Source organism: Rhopalosiphum maidis, chromosome 3, assembly GCF_003676215.2.
Source record: "Rhopalosiphum maidis isolate BTI-1 chromosome 3, ASM367621v3, whole genome shotgun sequence".
In the NCBI taxonomy this organism is placed as follows: Eukaryota; Metazoa; Arthropoda; class Insecta; order Hemiptera; family Aphididae; genus Rhopalosiphum; species Rhopalosiphum maidis.
The window spans coordinates 62,986,219-63,008,093 of record NC_040879.1 but is presented as its reverse complement, the minus strand read 5'-3'; the positions used below and the strand labels follow the sequence as shown (position 1 = coordinate 63,008,093).

The 21,875-nt window shown below is 25.4% G+C and overlaps 1 protein-coding gene across 3 annotated transcripts in view; it reads right to left on the bottom strand.

Annotated features, from left to right (window-relative positions):
- LOC113555953 (lysine-specific demethylase 3A-like) overlaps positions 1-19,405 on the bottom strand; it is a 62,021-nt gene extending 42,616 nt beyond the window's left edge. For all 3 annotated transcript variants that reach the window (XM_026960596.1, XM_026960597.1, XM_026960598.1), the window contains exon 1: positions 18,888-19,405. The gene's annotated coding sequence lies outside the window, so the exon portion shown is untranslated. The remainder of the gene's footprint in view (positions 1-18,887) is intronic.
- Positions 19,406-21,875: the final 2,470 nt, after the last annotated feature.

Here is a 21,875-nt window from a genome sequence, read left to right as displayed (position 1 = left end):
AAATACAGAATACAGATTAAAAAAAAAAGCAAATTCGCAAACCAACAGAAATTGAAATAACGTAAAATTAAATATTTTTTTTACTTAATAGCATATTAATCAGTATACTATTATAAAACCAATTACATAGCAATACTCTTTATTAAAGAATTTTAAGAATTTCAGTGATTAATATTAAATCTGTTAATAATAGGTAAATGTATCTCATGATGGATGCAAACAGCAGTATTTTAGTTATTTAAACTTTTAACTTTATACTTTGCATCATTCGTAGTTTTTTAATAATTATTCTTTACGAAAACAGGGTATTTAGTCAAAAGAAATATTTTATCTTAAAAATAAAACAATTTACCTTTTGTTTAGACCACCGTGTTGCTGTATACACTAAAATTTGTTTGTCACTTAATTATTTAGCTTATGAGGTTAGATTAAATTCAAAACTTTAAGAAGCATAAACTGCTTTTATAGAAATATAAAATGGATGAATTCTAAAACGAAAATTCACGGACATCAAATACGTAGAAACCCCACGTAGGTATTAATTTTGTTTCAGCTCTAATACTTTAAGCTACTGGACAATAGTAGTACTTATATCATTCCTACTTTTTTTATTCAATGTTTATTTTATTTCGTATATATTAACAATATGAGAAAAAAAATTCCAACAGTAATAATAATAAAAAAAATAGATACGAGTATATTCAAAATACATATATTATGTGTTTGATTATTCCTTGATCATAACAATTGATTACGGTTTTATACATAGATAATTATATTTAACACTTTTTCAAACACAAAAATAAATTAGTAGGTTGAAGCTGTTGAAAGCAAAACCATGATTGATATTTTATTTTAATTAACTGTTAAATTTGAGCCACCCACATAAAAATTGTGCTTTATAAAGTTAATAAATCCGTAACATTCTATTAGTTGTGTATGACATTTCAAAGGCAGACGTCTGCAGATATTTAGATATTCCATTTTAATTTTATAGAACAAATATTTTTTACTAAAAAAGGTCTCAACTACTCAATTATTATTAATTAAATATAACTGATTGTAAGACTATTTTGTATCTATAGTAATAACTTACAAAGTAATTATACAAATACATTTCACAAAATGTAGGTATACAGCAGGAATAATTTTATAGGAATATATTAAAAATGAAAAATATTTTTATTTATCAACATTCATATAAACACGGCAACTCGGTCATGCCTAGTAAATTTGAACAAATCCTTTGAATATCAAGCAATAATAATATAGTTTTAAAATGTATGCGCAATAATAAACTTTGAATATGTATTGTATACCAATATAGCCATTACTGAATAGAAGAACCAAACGACTTTATTCTTAAATAAAAATACGAAAATAAACATAAATATCTAGTCAAATATAGCAATACATTACAACGAAGAAAAATAGGATTCAAACACTTTTTTTTTGTATGAATTGAACTGGAAAAATAAATAAACAATTTACCTAACATAATATAATATAAAATAAAAATATTTCAACTCTTATCTTAAATATAAAAAGATCCCCCCATAAATATTTAGTATTGCATGTATGAATATATTTATGTTATAGAATGATGGTAACATAAATATTTATAATATGATATTACATTTTTTTTTTCGATTTGTCAAATTCTTAGTTTTCAATTTTTTTTTATTTTCTTACTTTAACTTTAATATTAACAGTTTATACAATAAATTAAACAAAACTACGGTCGTTAATTGTTATTATTTGTAACTTACACCATAGATGACGTGTACAGTATACACAATACTGAATATATACATATAATGATATTATTTTTCGCCACCTACATAAAAACATATTCTAGAAGGCCACATGATTTATATTCAAACGTCAAACAACACATACGTATATACTATATAAATATATTACATCAATTTCGATGAATTGATGTTATTTTGTATGCAGTCTTATGGGATAATCAAATGTAGGTACGTACACGTGGCTACGTATTGAGAATACTAAATTACTTCGTGAAGACAGTTAACCTGTTAACAACTGCAGTTAGTATAGTAAGACCAAAATTATATTTATCAAATTGTATTAGTCGCCCTCAAGATCACAGTTTTTTCTTGCGATAATTACTGAATATAAATGGACAATTAAAATTATTAAAAGTTATTATGATTACCAGATTACCATTGGCCTGATGAATAGACGTTTAACAAAATGTAAATAATTATTAAAAAAAATTATAAAAGTGATTTTTTTTTTTTGTGGTAAGATATAATATATTTTAAGCCATACAAATTAATTCTTAATAACTTAAAAACGAATGATAATCCAATTTGAAAACATCTGATAAACTAATATGACCATTTCCGTCATAATATTTTGAACAAAACTATTTTAAAGCTTAATTGGCAAATATTTTATAAAGAATAAAGCTATGATTTCATATACAAAACTATTATTATGAAAATAGCACCATTTATAATGATATTTCGTCAAAAACAATATGCACTCATTCAAAAATATATTAACTTAAAATACCTACTTCAATGATAAAATAACACCGTCATATGCAATTAAATAGTTTGTTTACTTTTTTATTATGTAAAAATAATTACAATATATGCCGTATATATATAATATTGCAAGTCTAATAACTACTATGATAACAAATAACATATACAATAGAAAACTCAGAGATGGGAAAAACTTGGTATAAATGTATAATATTATCTTGCAGTATAGAGTATTTTAAATTAATGTTTTTGGTTGCTTACGTTCCGTCGTCGCTAAGAAAAATAAAATTAATGAAATAAGCATTTAATATGTGTACCGACTACCGAGTAATACTGATTTCAAGTAAATATTATACTTCAATACTTCATCCACGTAGTTGAACAATTAAGTTGAAGCAAAAGGTGGGCATTAATCGGGTTAATTAACGATCAAGTATTATTTGCAAGATTACAAAATTGTGTATACACTATAATACAACAATCGAAAGTTATTATTCTTAGTCTAAAGCTGCAATTAGATAGCGGTAATATACTATAATACTAGTAAGAGGAAAACATGCACGCATGTTGCGGAATGAAGATAACAGATGAATCATTAATATTAAAAAAAAAAAAAAAAAAAAAAAAAAAAAAAAAAACATTAAACCCTAGTATATAATATTTAGATAATGATGTTTACAGAACATTTAAATTTATCTTAATATATATTAATACTTTCGAAACCTTTTAACAAGAATATAATATATAATATGTATAATATTAAAGTTGTATACGAACGGTGTATAGTAAATAATAAGGAGTTACTAAATTATTTAAATACGGTTAAAAAAACCGGAAATATCCGTCTGATGTATAATTAATCTCGGGAGCACTGCCAAGAACTAATTATTAATTGTTTTGATTAAAAAAAAAAAAAAGAATTAAGTCGTAAATAACAGCAAGAGTATAATAATAATTTATAATTGAGTAGTATATAATATTATGCCACTTCCACAACGACTTATCTCTATCAAACGGTTTCTCCAATATCGACTAGAAATTAATTTATAATATTTTTTTTTTTTAGATCGATACATGCTAAAATGCTCAGGATTATTAGTAATTGATATAAACTTTTAAATACCACTCGTCAAGTCGTAACACGTTCATCGACTAGCATCATCTAATACGAGTTTTGATATTGTAATTTACGTTTCTGTATACCACTAGGTATTCATATAATAAGTTAAATAGGGCAGAGGACATCTAGTATATTTATTTTTTGCAATCATAAAAAAGCCAACTAAAATCTTATTTTTTCTTACAACAAATCAAAATGTACGGTATTAAGTTGCATATTTTGGTATTTTTGATTTTTAAAAAATGTTTAGCTTTATTTTTATTTTCGAATCAATTGTCTTTATTTTGGGTTATTTTTTAGATTTAATTATAACAAAACGTCAATCAGTTCTTAATCCACTGGATTATTTAAAATCCTCCATGCACTGCCAAAGTAATTGCGGATCGATTGAGTAATTATAATGTATTAGACTAGTTTTTTTAGGTTTTGTCCATGTCAAATTTAACATTGTTTCTATTTTCGATTCTATTCATTGATTAAACGGCTTAGAAAAATTTGTTTAATTAAAATTAACGTCCCGTATTTTTGTATTTTATATCTGGCCACCCTAAATAGGTATATAAATACGAATGACCGGCCAACCGTCACGCATTTTCATTAATTTTTTGTTATTATTCAATTCGTGTTTATCGTAATCTATTAAACTGTTATGATGCACATACAATTGGTTTTTGGGTAGGTGTTATATTATATTATCCAAAATCGCGTAATTGGGCAATTATTGATAAAATGGTAACGTATACACGGAACGAGAAAACAAAATATCCCAGTTAACTAAGCACAGCGAATCGCCAAAAAAAAAAAATTGGTGACAACGATAAAAATATTAATCTCTTTTAGCAGATCTCAGTACTGGTGGACTCCTCCGCCACGGATTAGTCATCCATCGCGTCGTCCCCACCGCCTAACTGTACGCGCGCGCGATACCTACTTATATCGTAAGTGTGTACAGTCATCGACGTCGGCACAATATTATTATGATGTTATATATGTCAGTGAATGCGTACAATATAATACATTGCGTTTAGTGTTATTATTACTGTATACTATTACATACACATAGCGTCTGACCTAGTGCTATATTCTATTATAATATTATTATTTATCATATTTCGCGTTTTTCTCGTTCACTTTCCAGGCGCTACCCGTTTTCAATAGGCGCACCGCCTCCTATTGAATACACGATAGCCGAGAGACCTAAAAATAAAAGCGATACCAGTGATACCATATAATAATAATAATAATAATAACAAAAACAATCTTATAATAATAGATATTACAGTACATCATCATCATGATCGCGCCGTCGTTATTGCTATGCGAACGCGGAGGCGGGGCCGAAGATTATAATGACGTCTACGACATACGGACATCATCGACGACGAAGACTACGACATGAACGGTATGAAGGGGGACTCGCAGTAGACGTGCACTCGAGATGTATATACGAACGAAACGAGAAAAAGTCATATTATTATTATTTTCCGTGCGGCAATCAACCGGTTTCAGTGCTCGCGGAGACGGGATAGGTTTTTTTATTTTTTTATCTCCTAGATCAAAACAATGACGGGCGGGTATGACCCCCGTGCGACCGCCGTTGGCCGGGGCGGACGAAAAACCGGTCCGAAGCCATGTGCAGCGTGCACACGACGACGTACCTGTAATACTCGTAATATAATAATATAAACGATAAACCGGTAAAACGCGAGCGAAGAAGGTACAACAACAAAAACACGATCATCGGAGGAAACATTTTCTCCCGCCACCCGCTGTTATGTGAAGCAGTGTTATAATGTATAGTAATAGTATATAGTTGCGAGTAGTGTTATAGAGGTGTGTATGTATACACACGATTATGAAACAGAAATAATATTATCGTCGTAAATAAGGGGCACCGGAATAAAAACGAAATAGAGGCCGAATTTATTAATAATAATAATAACCACTATAAGCGTAAAAATGTTAATAATAATAATACGCTGCATGGACACAGAATTAAGATGTTTTTCGCCCGGGAGCATAACGTTATATTTACCCTTATCCCTACCCGCCTTACCTGCTACGCCGAAACTATATTATAGTTTAAACGGCGAACAGCGAGGAAAAAAATTAATAATTTCCCTATATTATTCATACCAATGAGTGATTTTATGTTTAAACTGTCAAACAGCCAACGTCGCTGAAAATTCGCGTGTCGCATATTATGATGATCAATACAATATTCTCAGTATTATATGTTGGATCGAATTTAACTTATCTATTATTAGATTTTAATACGATAACCAATAACATGATATTTTTATCTGTAGACTGTAAGGTCAGCAAAACAATTAAGTATACACACATTAAGTAGGTATATCGTATGTACGAGTAGATAATAAAAGACTAAAAGACATATAACTATATTAGTGTAAAACATTACACATAGTTAATACTACTGTTTAAAATATTGTTAACAATATTTTAAGTAATTACTGGCAGCTTTTAATGTGTGCTCACCCGTTATAATTTAGTTTTGTACAATAATAATAATATATATAAATATACAAGAGTAAACAGTCGTCTTCAGGGGGAATACTAACGCAAACACTATCGACAAGACCATCGTTGCCCGTGCGTTTCCGGTTAAAAACCAACGACCTAGACAAAAAAAAATCCGCAGAATCGTTTACGTGATCCGAATTTGATTAAGAAAAAACATGTGGACATCTTTATAGTGGTACCGGCCATCAGAATTTTCCCTAGAGCTAGTACTTTCAACTAACATATACTGCACAGAAATACAATACATATATATCTAAAAAACAAACTTCATCAATAATGTCGGTTAAATTCAATAAGAAATGCAATTATATGAACATTCTCATTGCTCAGTTAGATATATAAATGTTTGTTTCAATACAAATTTTTAATTCAAGTACTTATTAAAGAAACATAAATTAAATGGAAATTCTGTAAGAGATTTAAATATATTGAATATTCTAACAGTCTATGTTGTATAATAAATATGCTTAACATATTTATACATTGAAGTTGACATTAAACGTCAATATTTTGTAATAAAAAAAAAAACCACGATACATATATCTCAAATACTTTGAAAGGACAAACTACTTTTTGTTTTCTTTAACTTTTGAGCTTTAGACAACCTACTTTCATTATAAATATATATATCATATAAAATTAATCAAATTTTCATAAGGTAACTAAATTACAATGAAATAATTTTTCAACATGCAGGAAACTACAAACACTATTAATAAATTACAATATATATCTAAATCCACATCTACTACACATAATAGTATTACTATTTAGAAATAAAATTTAAAAATTCTGGCAATTTATTAGATCTATGTTGTTACTTGTTATTATATCAATGAATACAATTATGCTTAATATACAATCTTTTTCCAAAGCAATAAGCTATAATTTCAGTGTATTGAACTTTCAGATTCAATTATTCAGTGTAAACATTATTTTATATTGCTTATTAATATAATAGACATCAATTGTATAGACCAGTGGTGGCCAAACTTTTTTACCTCGGGCCATAAAAAAACTTTTTTACCACGTGCCTTTTTTTACGTTAATATAAAATATTATAGTTTTTTCGCGGGCCAGATATTAAATGATGGCGTGCCGTAGTTTGGCCACCACTGGCATAGACATAATATACCTATAGGTACGATAAAATTAATTGTGTAGTATAATTTAATTATTTAAACAAATTACTAGGACTGTATTATCTATATACATTATAATTATTTATAAGATAAAGCGTGGGAAAAATATGTCGATATTATACAAATAATTTAACAAAAAAGATTTCGAATCTTTAACTGTATATATCAATAAATTATGTTAAAATGTATTACTTAATAATTTATAAAACCGGTCAAAATAGAAAAATATATAATGTATATAAAATACTATATAATTTATTAAACAAAAAAAAAATGAAAACTTATCCGTGCATAAATATGAATATCCATCAATATCAAACAGTCTTAAGGACAATCATCAACATGAATAATCAAAATGATTTAAATATATATATAATGTTAACTATCAATCGCATTTTATTGTACCTAAACCATGTTATCATTATATTTTTTTTTGTACTTTTGCAAATCTCATTTAATTAGGTACCTAAATACAAAATGGCTATTTACAAAATATAAAAATATGTTATAATAAAATGTCAAATAAGTTAATGTATAATACCAACTAATATATAATGTTAAAGTAAATAATATAACTTCCTACTTTCCTAATTTAGGTACTAAAATAGAATTTAGTTTTTATCTTAATTATTATGCTTTGAAAAGTTTAATTTAATGATTAATTCTCAAAATAAAAGTTTCGTAGTGAACATTTAATTATTATTTGTTAATAGCAAGAATTAATTTGATAAGATTCTTTAACACCGACCCCTATTTTTAAGTAAATTTAATAATTTAAAATTTATTTAATTCAGTAATTAATCTTATTTAGACATTTTATAATCTAGCATCTTAAGTCTAAACAGCAAAATGTTTTAATCACACCTAAATAATAATGCATATTTACAACTACTTATATACGCAGATTTAGTTTGAAAATTGTTTACAAAGTTCGCTTATTCTGTTTTATTATATTATTATATAGATATTAAATTATATGATAAATGTGTACATAGATACTTAAAATATATCAATTTAAATACAAATTAAATATATGTCGATTTATTATCATTTCAATATTTAAATAACAATCATCTTCTATACTAACTTCAAGTTCATTAATCAAAAAAATAATTTTATATTTAAAACATAGCAATTGTGTATGTACATTAAATAATTGCTCCACATAATATATTAAGTTGATTCTACCCTGAACAAATAGATTTGTATAAAAATATGATACTTTTTTTCCGAACAAGAAGGTTTTAAGTAAAGTGATATTATTACGATAAAAAATGTTCTATACTAACTATATTTAACTGTAAATAACACGTGCTAATTATACTTATTTCATTACATAGAAATATTTTAAATAATTTGGTACTACTATAAAAACTCAAAAATTGTTTTGATTGTTAAATTACGTTGGCGTTATTAATAATTCGATGGTTAAGCGAACACCAGTATTAAATATACATATTTAATTTTCATATTTACATATTCATGATAAAAGTATAAAAATAATTTTTTTTAATATACTTATTTGAATGTTTATAATAAAAAAAGTAGGATATCTTGCAGAAAACACTATTTTAAATTGAAGTATATTTTTGTACCTCACGAGATTTAGGTTTCGTTCGTAATAACCCACGAAGCCTTAAAAGTACGAAAGTAAATTAAACTGTATAAATATGTCATAAACATGATTTCATAAAAAATGACTTCAGAATAAATAAATAATAAATTGATTGTAATAAAATTGTAACTGCTAAACGTACTATTTATAATTTAAAACCAATAACAAAATGTCAAATCAATTTAGGAAAATCTAATATTAAAATGAGCTATTCCTTTTAAAATATTGTGTTTACAACATGTAAATTACATATTAATAAATTGTAAACATAAAAATATAATTATAATATACATATTGATAAATATGAAAAATGAGTACAAGATAATAGAGACTGGATTTTGGAGCTTCCTTCAGATTGATAAAGGATAATATGGTGTATTACAAAGATATTTAATATGAAACCAACGATAAAAAAAACTGCATTGTCAATATTTTACTGATGATTTTTTTGGTAAATAAAAACGTTTGAGAAAATCTAAATATGATCTGTTCAAAGAATCTATAAATATAAATAGGGTGGTATGAAACTTAAATACATCTTCAACTCAAACAAATTTTCACAGAGAAAGGTGAAAGTAAATATTAAAAAAAAATAATGACTTGGCTATACAAATAACAAGTACACGACGTACTTCAATCGAAAATTAAAATAAGAGTAAAGTATCCAATAACATAGTCAAACAAAATTATTTTAATTAATTTTAATAAATAATATACTCTTTTTTTTTAAAGTTAGTTATGAGTATTAAAACATTTAATAAATATTAAAACCTATTTTATAATTAAACATTCACATGCAAGTGTATTGGTGAACAGAACAAACACGGGACTAAGTATTCTAAAGCATTTTATTTTAGATAGCACTGTTAAGTTTAAGAAAATATTATATTTTTAAGTTCTATATAAATAATTATATATTTGATGTATTTTGTATACACAGTTATTTTTTTAAATTCATGTTATTTCGCCAAAAAACAATATTATTGTTCATATATAATATATTCGATAAATTTAAACATTGAGGGTCAACGCATAAAAAATAAAAACCTCATTATTTTATTACATTTAGGTATTTAATATACAAATTGGATAATATATTGGCATTATGAAGTTGTAGAATAAAATGCATTGTTAGGTTACACAATATAAATGCACATAAATACACTATGAGCACACTTGAAAATTATGATTGATACATTTTTAGGCCATGTTTGATTGATAAATAGATATTAGAATAATCAAATAGAATTATAATTTATAAGTATATTTAATATTTTAATCTGTAAACTAAAATATTCACTAAGTAAAAAATAAGCTTAATAAAGTTAATTTTTTGGTTTGTTTAAAACTATTTAAAAGGCACTTCAAATCAAAGCTAATGCAAGGTCTAACATTTCACAATCTATTTATGTATTTACTACTGTTTAGATAATGGATTATTATTCTATATATTATTTACATATTTATTGAAACCTGTTTTTTTAATTAATTATGTTTAATATAGTAAATTATTACTACTTATGTAGCTTACAAGAAATTTAATAATATACGTAAACGATTTTAGACATTTAGAAATTTCAAAATATGTAATGTAACTAATCGGTATAATGTTGAGTTATATCAGTTCTATATAGATTTAGAATTTGTTTAACCATTATGTTTTCAAAAACTAAAAAACTATAAAAAGATGCACCTTGTTTTTTTTTGTTCAGATATCATATGCTTTATCGTTAATATCTTAATATTAATATCAATAGAACTTATATGAGTAATAAATATTACTTTATATTTTTTTTTCAAGTCCTTATACAATATTATCGTAGGTATAGCAAACATTTTATAAATAGAAATGAGTTGAAGGCATTACTCTGTAACCGTGTGTATTGTATATTATCCAAAAGGGAATAAAAGTCCTTTCCTCTATATAACCTTTAGAAATAATACATTTATTCACCAACAAACCGTTAGTACAACTGATCTGTTACATCTACAAGCTTCATATTCGACAAGTTATATATATATATATATATATACATAATTTTATATTTTATACGAAAAGACAAATATTACAAAAATATAGTTTTTATTTCGTTCTGAATTTTTAAATAACAATTAGTAGGTCATAAAACCTACAGTAAAACATTTTGCGGAACAAATGATTTTATTTTATAATAATTGTTTGTACATATTTTAAATTAAATGTATTACATTTAAACCATTTAACGTCTAAGAATTAAAATATGCATATGAATAGTCATAGTCATAGATAATAATAATACACTTTAATTTTCAAAAACAATGAAAACATTATTATTGTTTAGTTCGTACGACAATTAGATTATTATTAATTACAATTTGAATTCAAATGCAAGGTAAGAAACAGAAGTTTTGGCAAAAAATAAAAAAATAAAATACAATAAAATTCTTACTTTCAATTATTAAATTTTTAAGGTGAACTATTTACTTCAAATTCGGTCATAGTTATTGTTTGTAATACCTAAGTAAACTAATATTTATTATTACTACTATTGTCTCTAATAGTAGTTCGACCGGATTCTTATGTTTTTAAATTGCGACTGGTCGCTATCAATCGTCTGCACCGAACATTTAAAATATTCTAACGTTTTTACTATAATAGTATAAAATAATATTTAGAAAAATATTTTACTAATACGTTTATTATAATTCATAAGCAATCCAAATTTATAGTCCATTCATATGTACTTTAAAATTTAAAAATGTATACAATATAGGTTTATGATTACAACATTGAACTTTAAAAGCAATATATTACACTATTTTTAATCTAAGAAATTACTATTTATTACTCGTTAGTCGTTATCGCATATTAATGAATAATAATGATACTTCGATTAATTCACTCTTAAATTAATTAAATTTAATTTAAACAATTATTTATACATTAATATTATTTTACAATTTATAAAATATATACTAAAAATAAAATTAGAATTTATAATTAGTTGAAAATTACTAATTTTAGTTTCAAATAATATTTTGTTTTATTATGTCCGAAAGTCGTTTTTGAATCAAAATAATGTTTTTAAAGTTTTATAAATACAGACCATTAAATATAGCATATTTGACATTTATGGTTTTTTTCGAGGTTTTAAAATTTATTTAAAATAAAAAAAAATATTTTCTTAAAAATATATTTATCCTATTAGGCTTATATTTAACGTATTGAAAAATGTTGATCCTTCGCCTATTCATTTTTATTTCTAAAAGGTCTTATAATAATAATATTGAATACCCTTAAATTGTATATCAACATTATAAATGTGTAGGTACATAAGGTACATTATATAAGATAATTAATTAAGTCATACTACATTTTTTTTTTTAATAGAATGTCTAGTTTGGATGTCTACTTTGGATGTAAAATTTGATTGTTTAATATCAAATTGAAGTACTTTTAAATAGGTATTATATATTTATTACTATATAGCTACTATAAATACATTAAAGAACGTTTGTTTTCAAAACATAAATTGTAAATTATTTTTTTGAGCAGTCATAATTTTAAAACAGTCATTATTAAATATTAAAAATATTAAAATAATGTTAATTTAATCAAGGTGAATGAATATCTTAAGCCTATAATATAATATGTAGTATATGTACCAGTTAATTTTTTTTTTTTAAATTAATTATATAATAATATAAAAAATATGTAAATTATACATTTATTTAATAACAATCTATAAGACATGATAATGATATATATTGCAGAATTTTAGAATACTTGTTATTTTAATTTAAATTAGTAAATAAATATTATTGGGTAAAACTATATATCTTGAAGGTAATCCAATACAAAAATAAACAATCTAAATATTAATTTGATAGGAGCAATTCCATTGAGACAATTTGCAATACGCAGTTTCGAAAATTTTTAAATTCATTTTAACAATTGAACTTAATTTTAACAAATAACTATAAATTTAATTCAATGCACTTTTCACTTTTTTTTTGTTTAAATTTTACTTTGTGTATTTAAATGTTCATACATATTTCATACAGCAAACACGTTGTAGTAAAAAAAAAATAACTGGTAACACTTGGCCTATATTTTGAAGTTAAACGCGATTTCCAAAACTAAAATAACTACTTTTCGTCCAATATATAAAATTTACCTAGATGATAAAATAAGATAACTATAGTGGTGGTAATATTACAGTGGTCCTTATATAAATATGGTGGTTTGTCCTTGGCGAAAACTATTTTATTATTATAGTATCCTTTCCTGTGATATAAAACCTACATAAAATAAAAAACTTATCATTCACTACCTGCTACGAACAGGTTTTGTTAGAACAATTGAAATTTGAAAACCATGGAATACAATTATAATTACAATACAATAATTATTATAACATTTGACTATTTGTTAAAATGCATTTAAAAACATGTGTGATTGTTACCGAAAATAATATAAAATATTAATTAAAATGTCTTCAAAAATTAATGTTATGGGTATATTTATATAATATTATATATTATTGCCGAGATTATTGCCTATATTTATAGTTTCATAAACATTTTTTATCAAAAAACATAATAATGTACATCAAAGTAAAACAGTTTCATAATTTAAAATATTAATATTATAACAAAATATGAACTATATTTAATTTTAAGCTTTTAGATAAATACGAACAATTGCACAATGAACAAAAAATATATGATTGGAGATATATCAAAAATTTCGAAAATTTAAATACATACATTTGATGCTTTAGAATAATAGGAGTCCAATTTCTTTTAAATATTTGTTTAAAGTAAAATTATAGTTTATGCATTTTTCCTTTTTTTAAATCATATTTAAGATAAATAATTTTAAATTAAATTAAATTTTTAGTAAATTAATGCATAATAGTTTAAAAAATAATAAATCGGTAAGGTCTGTTACTATCATTTGTTAGTAGAACAAATTTTAGACATAAATTGTATTTATTTACACAAATGTAATTCTTCGAATTCAATCAAACTAGCTAAATAGTGGAAACTTTTTTTTTGAATTATTACAATTGTAGTTATTATAATTCCAATTTAAAAGAATAATTTCTAGAATAATATTTTAAGATAAATTTTATTCCAACAATAAGTAAGTGATAATAATATATTAATAGAATATTAGTTATTATTCAATATAATATTAAATACATTACCTAAACAATTAGGTTAGATACAACAATAAAAATAAAAATTTTATTTTCAGTCAATCTCAATATTTTATTTATTTTGTTTTATGGTATTTAAATTAGTTACCAACAAGAAAGGTCTAGATTATTTTATAATTGCACCTATAAAGAAAATAAGCATTAGGTAAAATAGCACACGAAAGAAAAAGTAAATGTGAATCACGAAACAACAATAATCAGAAATCGAAATTTACAAACAACATAGTTAGTTGCGAAAGGATATCGACAAAGAAAGTCCTTTATTTCCTTTCCTAGAGGACAGATTTCGAGCAACAGGATTATATTATATTGTTAATTAATAAATATACTAGAAAACTATGACGCTGCCAACTCAAGATTGGTTTAAATATATTATATTATAAATTGGAATAGGAATATGAGACAAGTATAACGACGACCCAAGATAACAAATTAACTTGATATAATATTATCAATGTCATTAAAAATGTTTACAGTAATAATTGTGAATACAAAATTAATAGATCAAAATTTACAATTGAAATAAAAAATAGGTACATTGTAAAGTAAATATGTAATATGTTCTGCATGTGTCGCATGTGTTCTTACAAACACTCTCAACATAGCAAATTTGTGTATCAAGCAGAACCAATTTTATTTTTTTAGCTTTAGTATTAAAATGAATTGACCTATTATCAAACTATAAGATAAGAATATTATCTGTATTTTAAATTGGTTTTATAAGATATTAAAATCGGAAACGACTAGGCGGGTTCTGAACATAAAAAAATTGCAATAATATACATAATCATTACTCGCTTAAAAATTGTAACATTATAAAAACCGTTAAATACAGATATTATTCTTACCTTTTAATTTAATAATAAAGTTACTCTTATATTGAAACTACTAAATAAAATTGATTCGGCCAAACGCGAATTTGCTATTTCCGTTTTACATACGTGCGTCAACACTTGTAGATACGACGTCCTCTTAATCGGTAACAAAAGTTAAAGAATGGGGAAGTACGTACCATAAAAACAAGAATTTTTAATTAATTGTTTCTAAACTTTAAATGATATAATTATTGAATACTTAAGACAATATTTAAAAAATGTGTAGTATAATATGTTGTGTACAAATTTACAAAACATGGTTAACATATTTGTATCTATACTTTTTAATTATAAATACGATACACAATAAAGGTATCTATATACTTAATACAAAAATATTACAATACAGCGTTCATTTATGTTGCAGATAATTACAAATCAGTAGATATAGGTACCATTGCTTACTACTATTACTAGAGATTGTCACTAAAAAAATAACCTAATAATAGTATTTATTATTTAATTAATATATTAAAGAGGACAGTAAATGGAAAAATATTTCTAGGTATTTAATTTAAATAGTTTTAAAAAAATAAATAATAATTTTAATACATAAGAAATTAAAATATAAGTTATATTTAACTGTGTATTAAAATTCTAGAACATATAAGGAATTTAGCATTACGAAAATAATATCTGTTACATCTTACGAGTTAAATTTAACCCAAATAATAACCTGAGGTTAGGTTGATACTGAATTGTATTTTTGTGAACAATTTTGCTGGATATAATATATTGTCGCGATCATTATAAATTATAGTAGGTACATTGTAGTAGAATTATTATAACGGCTTATTATAACTTGACCTTGGTATACAGATTTCAACCGACCAAATAATGTTAGTAACATAATGACATTATAATGGCATTATAAATTATAGCCAATACATTTTTATTTTTTTTTTTAAAGAATTTTATTAACTATATTGGGAAATAAAACTAGTATAACACAATAAAGTATTATAAAATCAAAATTTGTTCAATCCTAAATTTATTTTGTTTAATTATTTTAAAAACCTTTAACTTTACTTTTTATACACATATTTTGTCGTAATGTTTATTCTTAACCAAAATATTATGAAAACAATGTATTGTTACCATCAATGAAATCACCTTTCAGTCAAGTACTGTTAGTAGAAAATAAATGTATGTATATATTATATTACCAATAAAAATCTAATTTGTACATCAAGTGCATTAAAAATGATATTTTGAAAAAAAAATATGAATAATTAAGAGGTAACAACACACAGAAGTTAAAAGCACAGATAAAATTATAAAACTCCGACATACAAAAATATCAATATTCAGTACAATTATAAACTATTAGAATTATAATATAACAATATTTCACAACTGTATTTACTGAAATACATATTAGCACATAATCAGATTGTATACAACTTTAATAATTATTTTAATATTTAAAACACGTTCAGTAATTATATTTTCTTTAGGTTGTATTCAATCCAAACTAATCCCACATTTTTGTGTAAGTCTTAGTTAATCCATACTACGTTTATGGTACATTATGTTAATTTTTAGAGATGAGAAGTGGAAAATTAAATATCTCGTAAATGTTATTCTGTCTGGCTGTAGTCCGTTGTATAAGAATCTTCTACAGAGCCCAAACAAGTCAATAGATTCTTATATCTAAGTTAAAATATATTTAATAGATAACATTATTATTTTATTCATAAAAATTAATCTAGCATAAATGTAATAAATTACTTCCGAACTTTTTTCTTAAAATGCAGCATATAAAGGGTAAATAAAAAAAAAACTATTATCAAACTTTGTTAAATATTCCATAACTTCATAATAAATAAGCCAATTAGCTATAGTTTGTTAGGCGTTATAAATTTAGAATATTATATGAAGCGTAAAAAATAGAAAATGTGATAACTTAAAAGTATATTAAACATATATAAAAACTTAAAAGTATTACTCTGATTATTACATTTTATATTAAGTATTTCGATTTTTATAATACATTGGTATAGTTTTGTGAACTAAACATAATCTTACATAATAAATATAGGTACTATAAAACAAATATTAAGTTGTCAAACATTAGCTCTTAGTTACTCAAGAGGTAACCCTTTATTAGAAAATTATACAATTAATTTCGCAAGTAAAAAAATAAATCAATATTTTTTTAGTTATTTTTTCCTGTTGAAAGTTCTAATACCAAATAAGTTGCATATTTTGCCCGAATAATAAGGAAATATATCAAAGTTTTGATGGTTGATCATATTTAAAAGCGGTTTCATGTTATAACTCAATTAAATCTATTACTATTTGAAATACCCAATAAAAATTAATTTATTTCTGTTCAGTTATACATCAGTCTTCAACATAATTTTAAAATCAAATACCTCCCATAATATCAATGTAACAAGAAATAAATATGAATATGTTTACCTGTTAAGGTTATCACAGCAGATATTAATATATAACATTATGTTTATTATTATTATTTATTACTATACATAGTTATAATATATAATAGAAAATCTCAACAAAAAAAAACTTATTAGTTGTACGGATTTAGACATCGAATTTTTTAAATTTTGGCTTCAGAATTACTGTATATTAATTTATTATGCACTTAGTACTGCATTACAAAACTTTAATTTGTAGGTTGATGATAAATTGTTAGCCGCGGTTTTCTAATTACGCAAATTCATTAGTATTAATGATAATACAAAATATCGATAGGTAGTATATTATTAAAATGATAGAACACGTGCCAAAATCTTGGTGCAATACCTGATAATGTTATTTTTTAAATTTGTTATTGGAACATTCTTCGGAAAGTTATTGAAAAAAAGCAAATATAAGAAAATTCTCAAGAACGGCAAAGCCATTTATACGCACGAGTATTCCACCGTATCTATTTTAAGTAATGTGTATACAATTTAACTATTTACATTTTATATCTGGATTAAACTTACATCAATAGAAGTACCCGGAAATGACGTTAATATAAAGAATTGAACAATAATATTAAATTTACACATTGTTATTAGTTGATATCTACCAAGTAATAATTATTATTATTTGGGTAACGATATAATATATTATATTTAATCAAGACTTAAGAGACAATAATTACGTAACTATTAGATACCTAATACAAAATATTATATCGAAAAGTATAAATATTTTAATAAAGAAGTAAAGAAGGATAGAATTGATTTATCGGTTATAGATACTCAATTTATATCGAATTTTTCAAAAGTGATATCTAACGGGAAACGGCTAACTTTTTCTCAACTGTAACTATGTTTTTAATCGGTCTTAACCTTTCGCTTATTTAAGTATAGGTATAAAAATATATAATAGCCGAAATTATTTTTTTTTTTTACGGAATCAAATTTACTAGATTTTGTTTGAGATTTAACTGGTTTTTATTTCATATCAACAATCAACACGTGCTCTAATAAAACATGAATACCTCTTAACTTCATCCTCGCCGGTTTTACTACTAGTAAATATAATTGCGGCGAATACGTAAAACGGTTAAAATTCAAACGTTTTAATGTTCTTTGTTCGGTGCCTAGTTAGTAGTTACCAACCCTATATTATCTACGTCTTTCTAACTTCATTGCCTAATAACTCATTACAGACAGACAAACACGGACAATAAATAAAGAAATAAAAATAGAAAAATCCTTATGTTATTGTTCAATACAAAATAATAATATAATAATAATAATAATAATAATAATAATAATAATAACTATAATAATAATAATATAATAATAATAATAAGAATAGTAAGTGTTAGTTAATTTAATAATAATATTAGCGTAAAATTCGAACCAATTATCGGTCGTTATAAATAGCTGGTGTAGGTACTCACGGGAAGTTGTTATGAAGACGTCGTGTCCAGGGTCTTCCGGTACCGCGTATAATTGGGTCAGGCGTGCGTGTACGTACAGGTAGATGGGCAGGTAAGCACGTATAATTATGTACAATAATACGACGGTCGCGAGATATGGACAACTATGGTAGGTGGTAATGTTATAGCGATATCGTTTATAAGCGCCGAAATTGTTGCGGCACGCGGCGGTGTGCGCCGGTGGTGGACGGGAAACGTCCGGAGAAGATTATGGCATCGACGACGCGGAAACGGTCAATGGGGAGAGAAGATTCGTGTTGACGAGTCGAAAAAACCGAAACCAATGACGGCGACGTGCCCACCGGGAGAGACGTCGGCGGCGCTGATAAGGGGCGGGCGGCGCGGCGCCGCGCGACCGTTTGATGCGTCGTTGAGCGGTGGGTAGTGCGGGAGAGGGGGGGAGCTGGGCAAGTGTGCGTGTGTTTAGCTGCTGGACGCGGCGGACGCGTGCGACGACGACGAGAAACGACGTGCTGCACGGACGGCGGACGACTGGCAACTCCCGGGCCTTCGACCGACGCGGCTGTGTGCGTGCCAAGCGCACCGTAATCGTCATCGTAGCCGCCGCCGCCGCCGCCGCCGCCGCCGTAACAGTCTCTCGGTCCGGCTGCGCTCCCAGTGGCGAGTTTGTGAGTTGACCGGCCGCGGCGGTGGCGGAAAATGACGTCGCCTCCGCCACCGCCGCCGCTGGGAAAACGTCGTCCTTTAAAGAAAAGTGTGTGTATTAATGCGTTGGCGTTTGACTGGAAAAAAAAAACTACTACCCGCCCCTCCCATCACCGCCACAACCCGATCACCCACCATTCCCGTGTCTGGGAAACCGTCTCCTACAGTCCACCACTGTCGTCTCGGGCACCGACATGGGTTTTTATTTTTCGTCCAAACTCCTGCTAATTTAAGTTTGGCAAAAAATGTCTTGCCGTTCCCCCCATCAACTATATCGGTGGTGCGACCGCGAGACGTACACGCGAAATGTTTAAATCGATTTTTTTTTCTTCGATGTAATTTGATTGCGTCTACAAGACATACACACACATATTTACTTTACTTCTGTTGTAGGTATTATATATTTATAATAGAATTGAGTCAAACCGTTAAAAATTCATTTAAAATAATGTAGTGTTTTATGTTATATTTCCCTATCTGCAAATTATTATGGTGACAGTGTATACATTATACATTATCTATATTTATATATACGGACTTGGTCGTAAAGTTGTAATATTATTACGTTTCGAAAAGGCGTAACGAAAAATGATGTTTTAAATTTATAGAGTTAAAGAATAATATTCTCTACGTTGGTTGTTATAAAAAGCTGAAGCAAAAAATATGTCTCAAATTGGCTCTATAAAAAACCTTAGACTGCGCAGAACAACATCACCGACGATCTTTAAATATGTTTTTCATGACATTTTGTAAATTACATTTCCAAAAAAAAAAAAATATATTCTCTTTCTGTTTTTATTTCATACCAGAAAGCTGTAGTTCGCTACAAAATATATGTAGTATTCTTTACTCTTTATTTTTCGTACCTATGTTAAATTAAATAAAATTTTCCACGCACTACTTTATACTTGAGTCATTGAATATAATAATTATTAATTATTAAAATAGTAAATACAATATTATTATAGAAATATTATATATATTTTAAAAGGATATAAACAGTTTCCACCCCCTAGTTTTACTCACTGATGAATGGTATATAGTTGAAGTTTTTATTAATTCATTAATTGATATTATATTTACAGGCATTTATCAAATGAAAAGTATGACCATGTTTAAATAAATTATGTCATGAATATTAAATGCAAACTTTTATTTTTTGTTTGAAATAAACTATTACAATATAATATATATACATGTGTGTGTGTGTGTGTTTTGTATACATACATTATAACTGCATAAAATACCTACAAATATTATTATTATTTACTACCTAAATATTTTAATAATATAACATTTAAAAAATAAAGTGGTTGCACCAAACACTTCAAATGATAATCTCAGTCTATTATCTGTAAATCAATAATAAAATGCTTTGAACCCCAGCTAACAGGTTGTCTCTTTAATATTAATTTTCATAATATTTAAAAGTAAATTTTAAAATATTGACCTTTTTACATTATATTGATTTACGACGCATTAAACAATCTAAAAATTAATAAGTCATAATATCCCTGCTAAATGCTTAAATGTGACATTAAATAAAAGTACATTTTTTTTTATTGTTTTGCACTAATCTTTTTTATTATATTTTATCTCATGTAGGCATAGTCATCAATTTATCAATAATTTACAGTATAAAAAAATGTTTATTAATTATTTTATTTATCTTTGATATTAAATGTTAAAAACCATGATATAAAGATTAATACAATACAATAAAAATCGATTACATTTTAATTCAATTCATATTTAAGTTAAAAATTAAAAAATACAGATTGTGATAGGCGTAAACGTATAGTATAATACATAATATTATTTTTTAGTTAGTAGTTAAATAGTATTTATTAGTCATCAATAAGATATATAGCGTGAATGATTATTATATTATTTTTTATCGAATGTTAATATAATTTATAAATTGATAATTGAATATGTTTTCTTAATAATACTATATCTAATCACTATTGTAGTTTCGTCCGTTTTGAATTTTAACTGCTGATTCATAATTCTAACAACAATATATGTACTAAACTCCAACTGAAAGGAAATTATTACATATTGATAAAGGTATTTTGATTTTTGTTTAATAAATAAGATAACATTAAATTACTAGGTAATATAAAAATCAAGTATGAAAACAAAATAAATAAGATTTGGATTGCCATTATGAAGCAAAATAAGGATATTTATTAGGGTAAAATATGTATATATTAGTTTAAATGTTGTATTTTTGTATTTTATTTATTTTCTAGTTTAGAAAGATACTCCGAATCACAATAT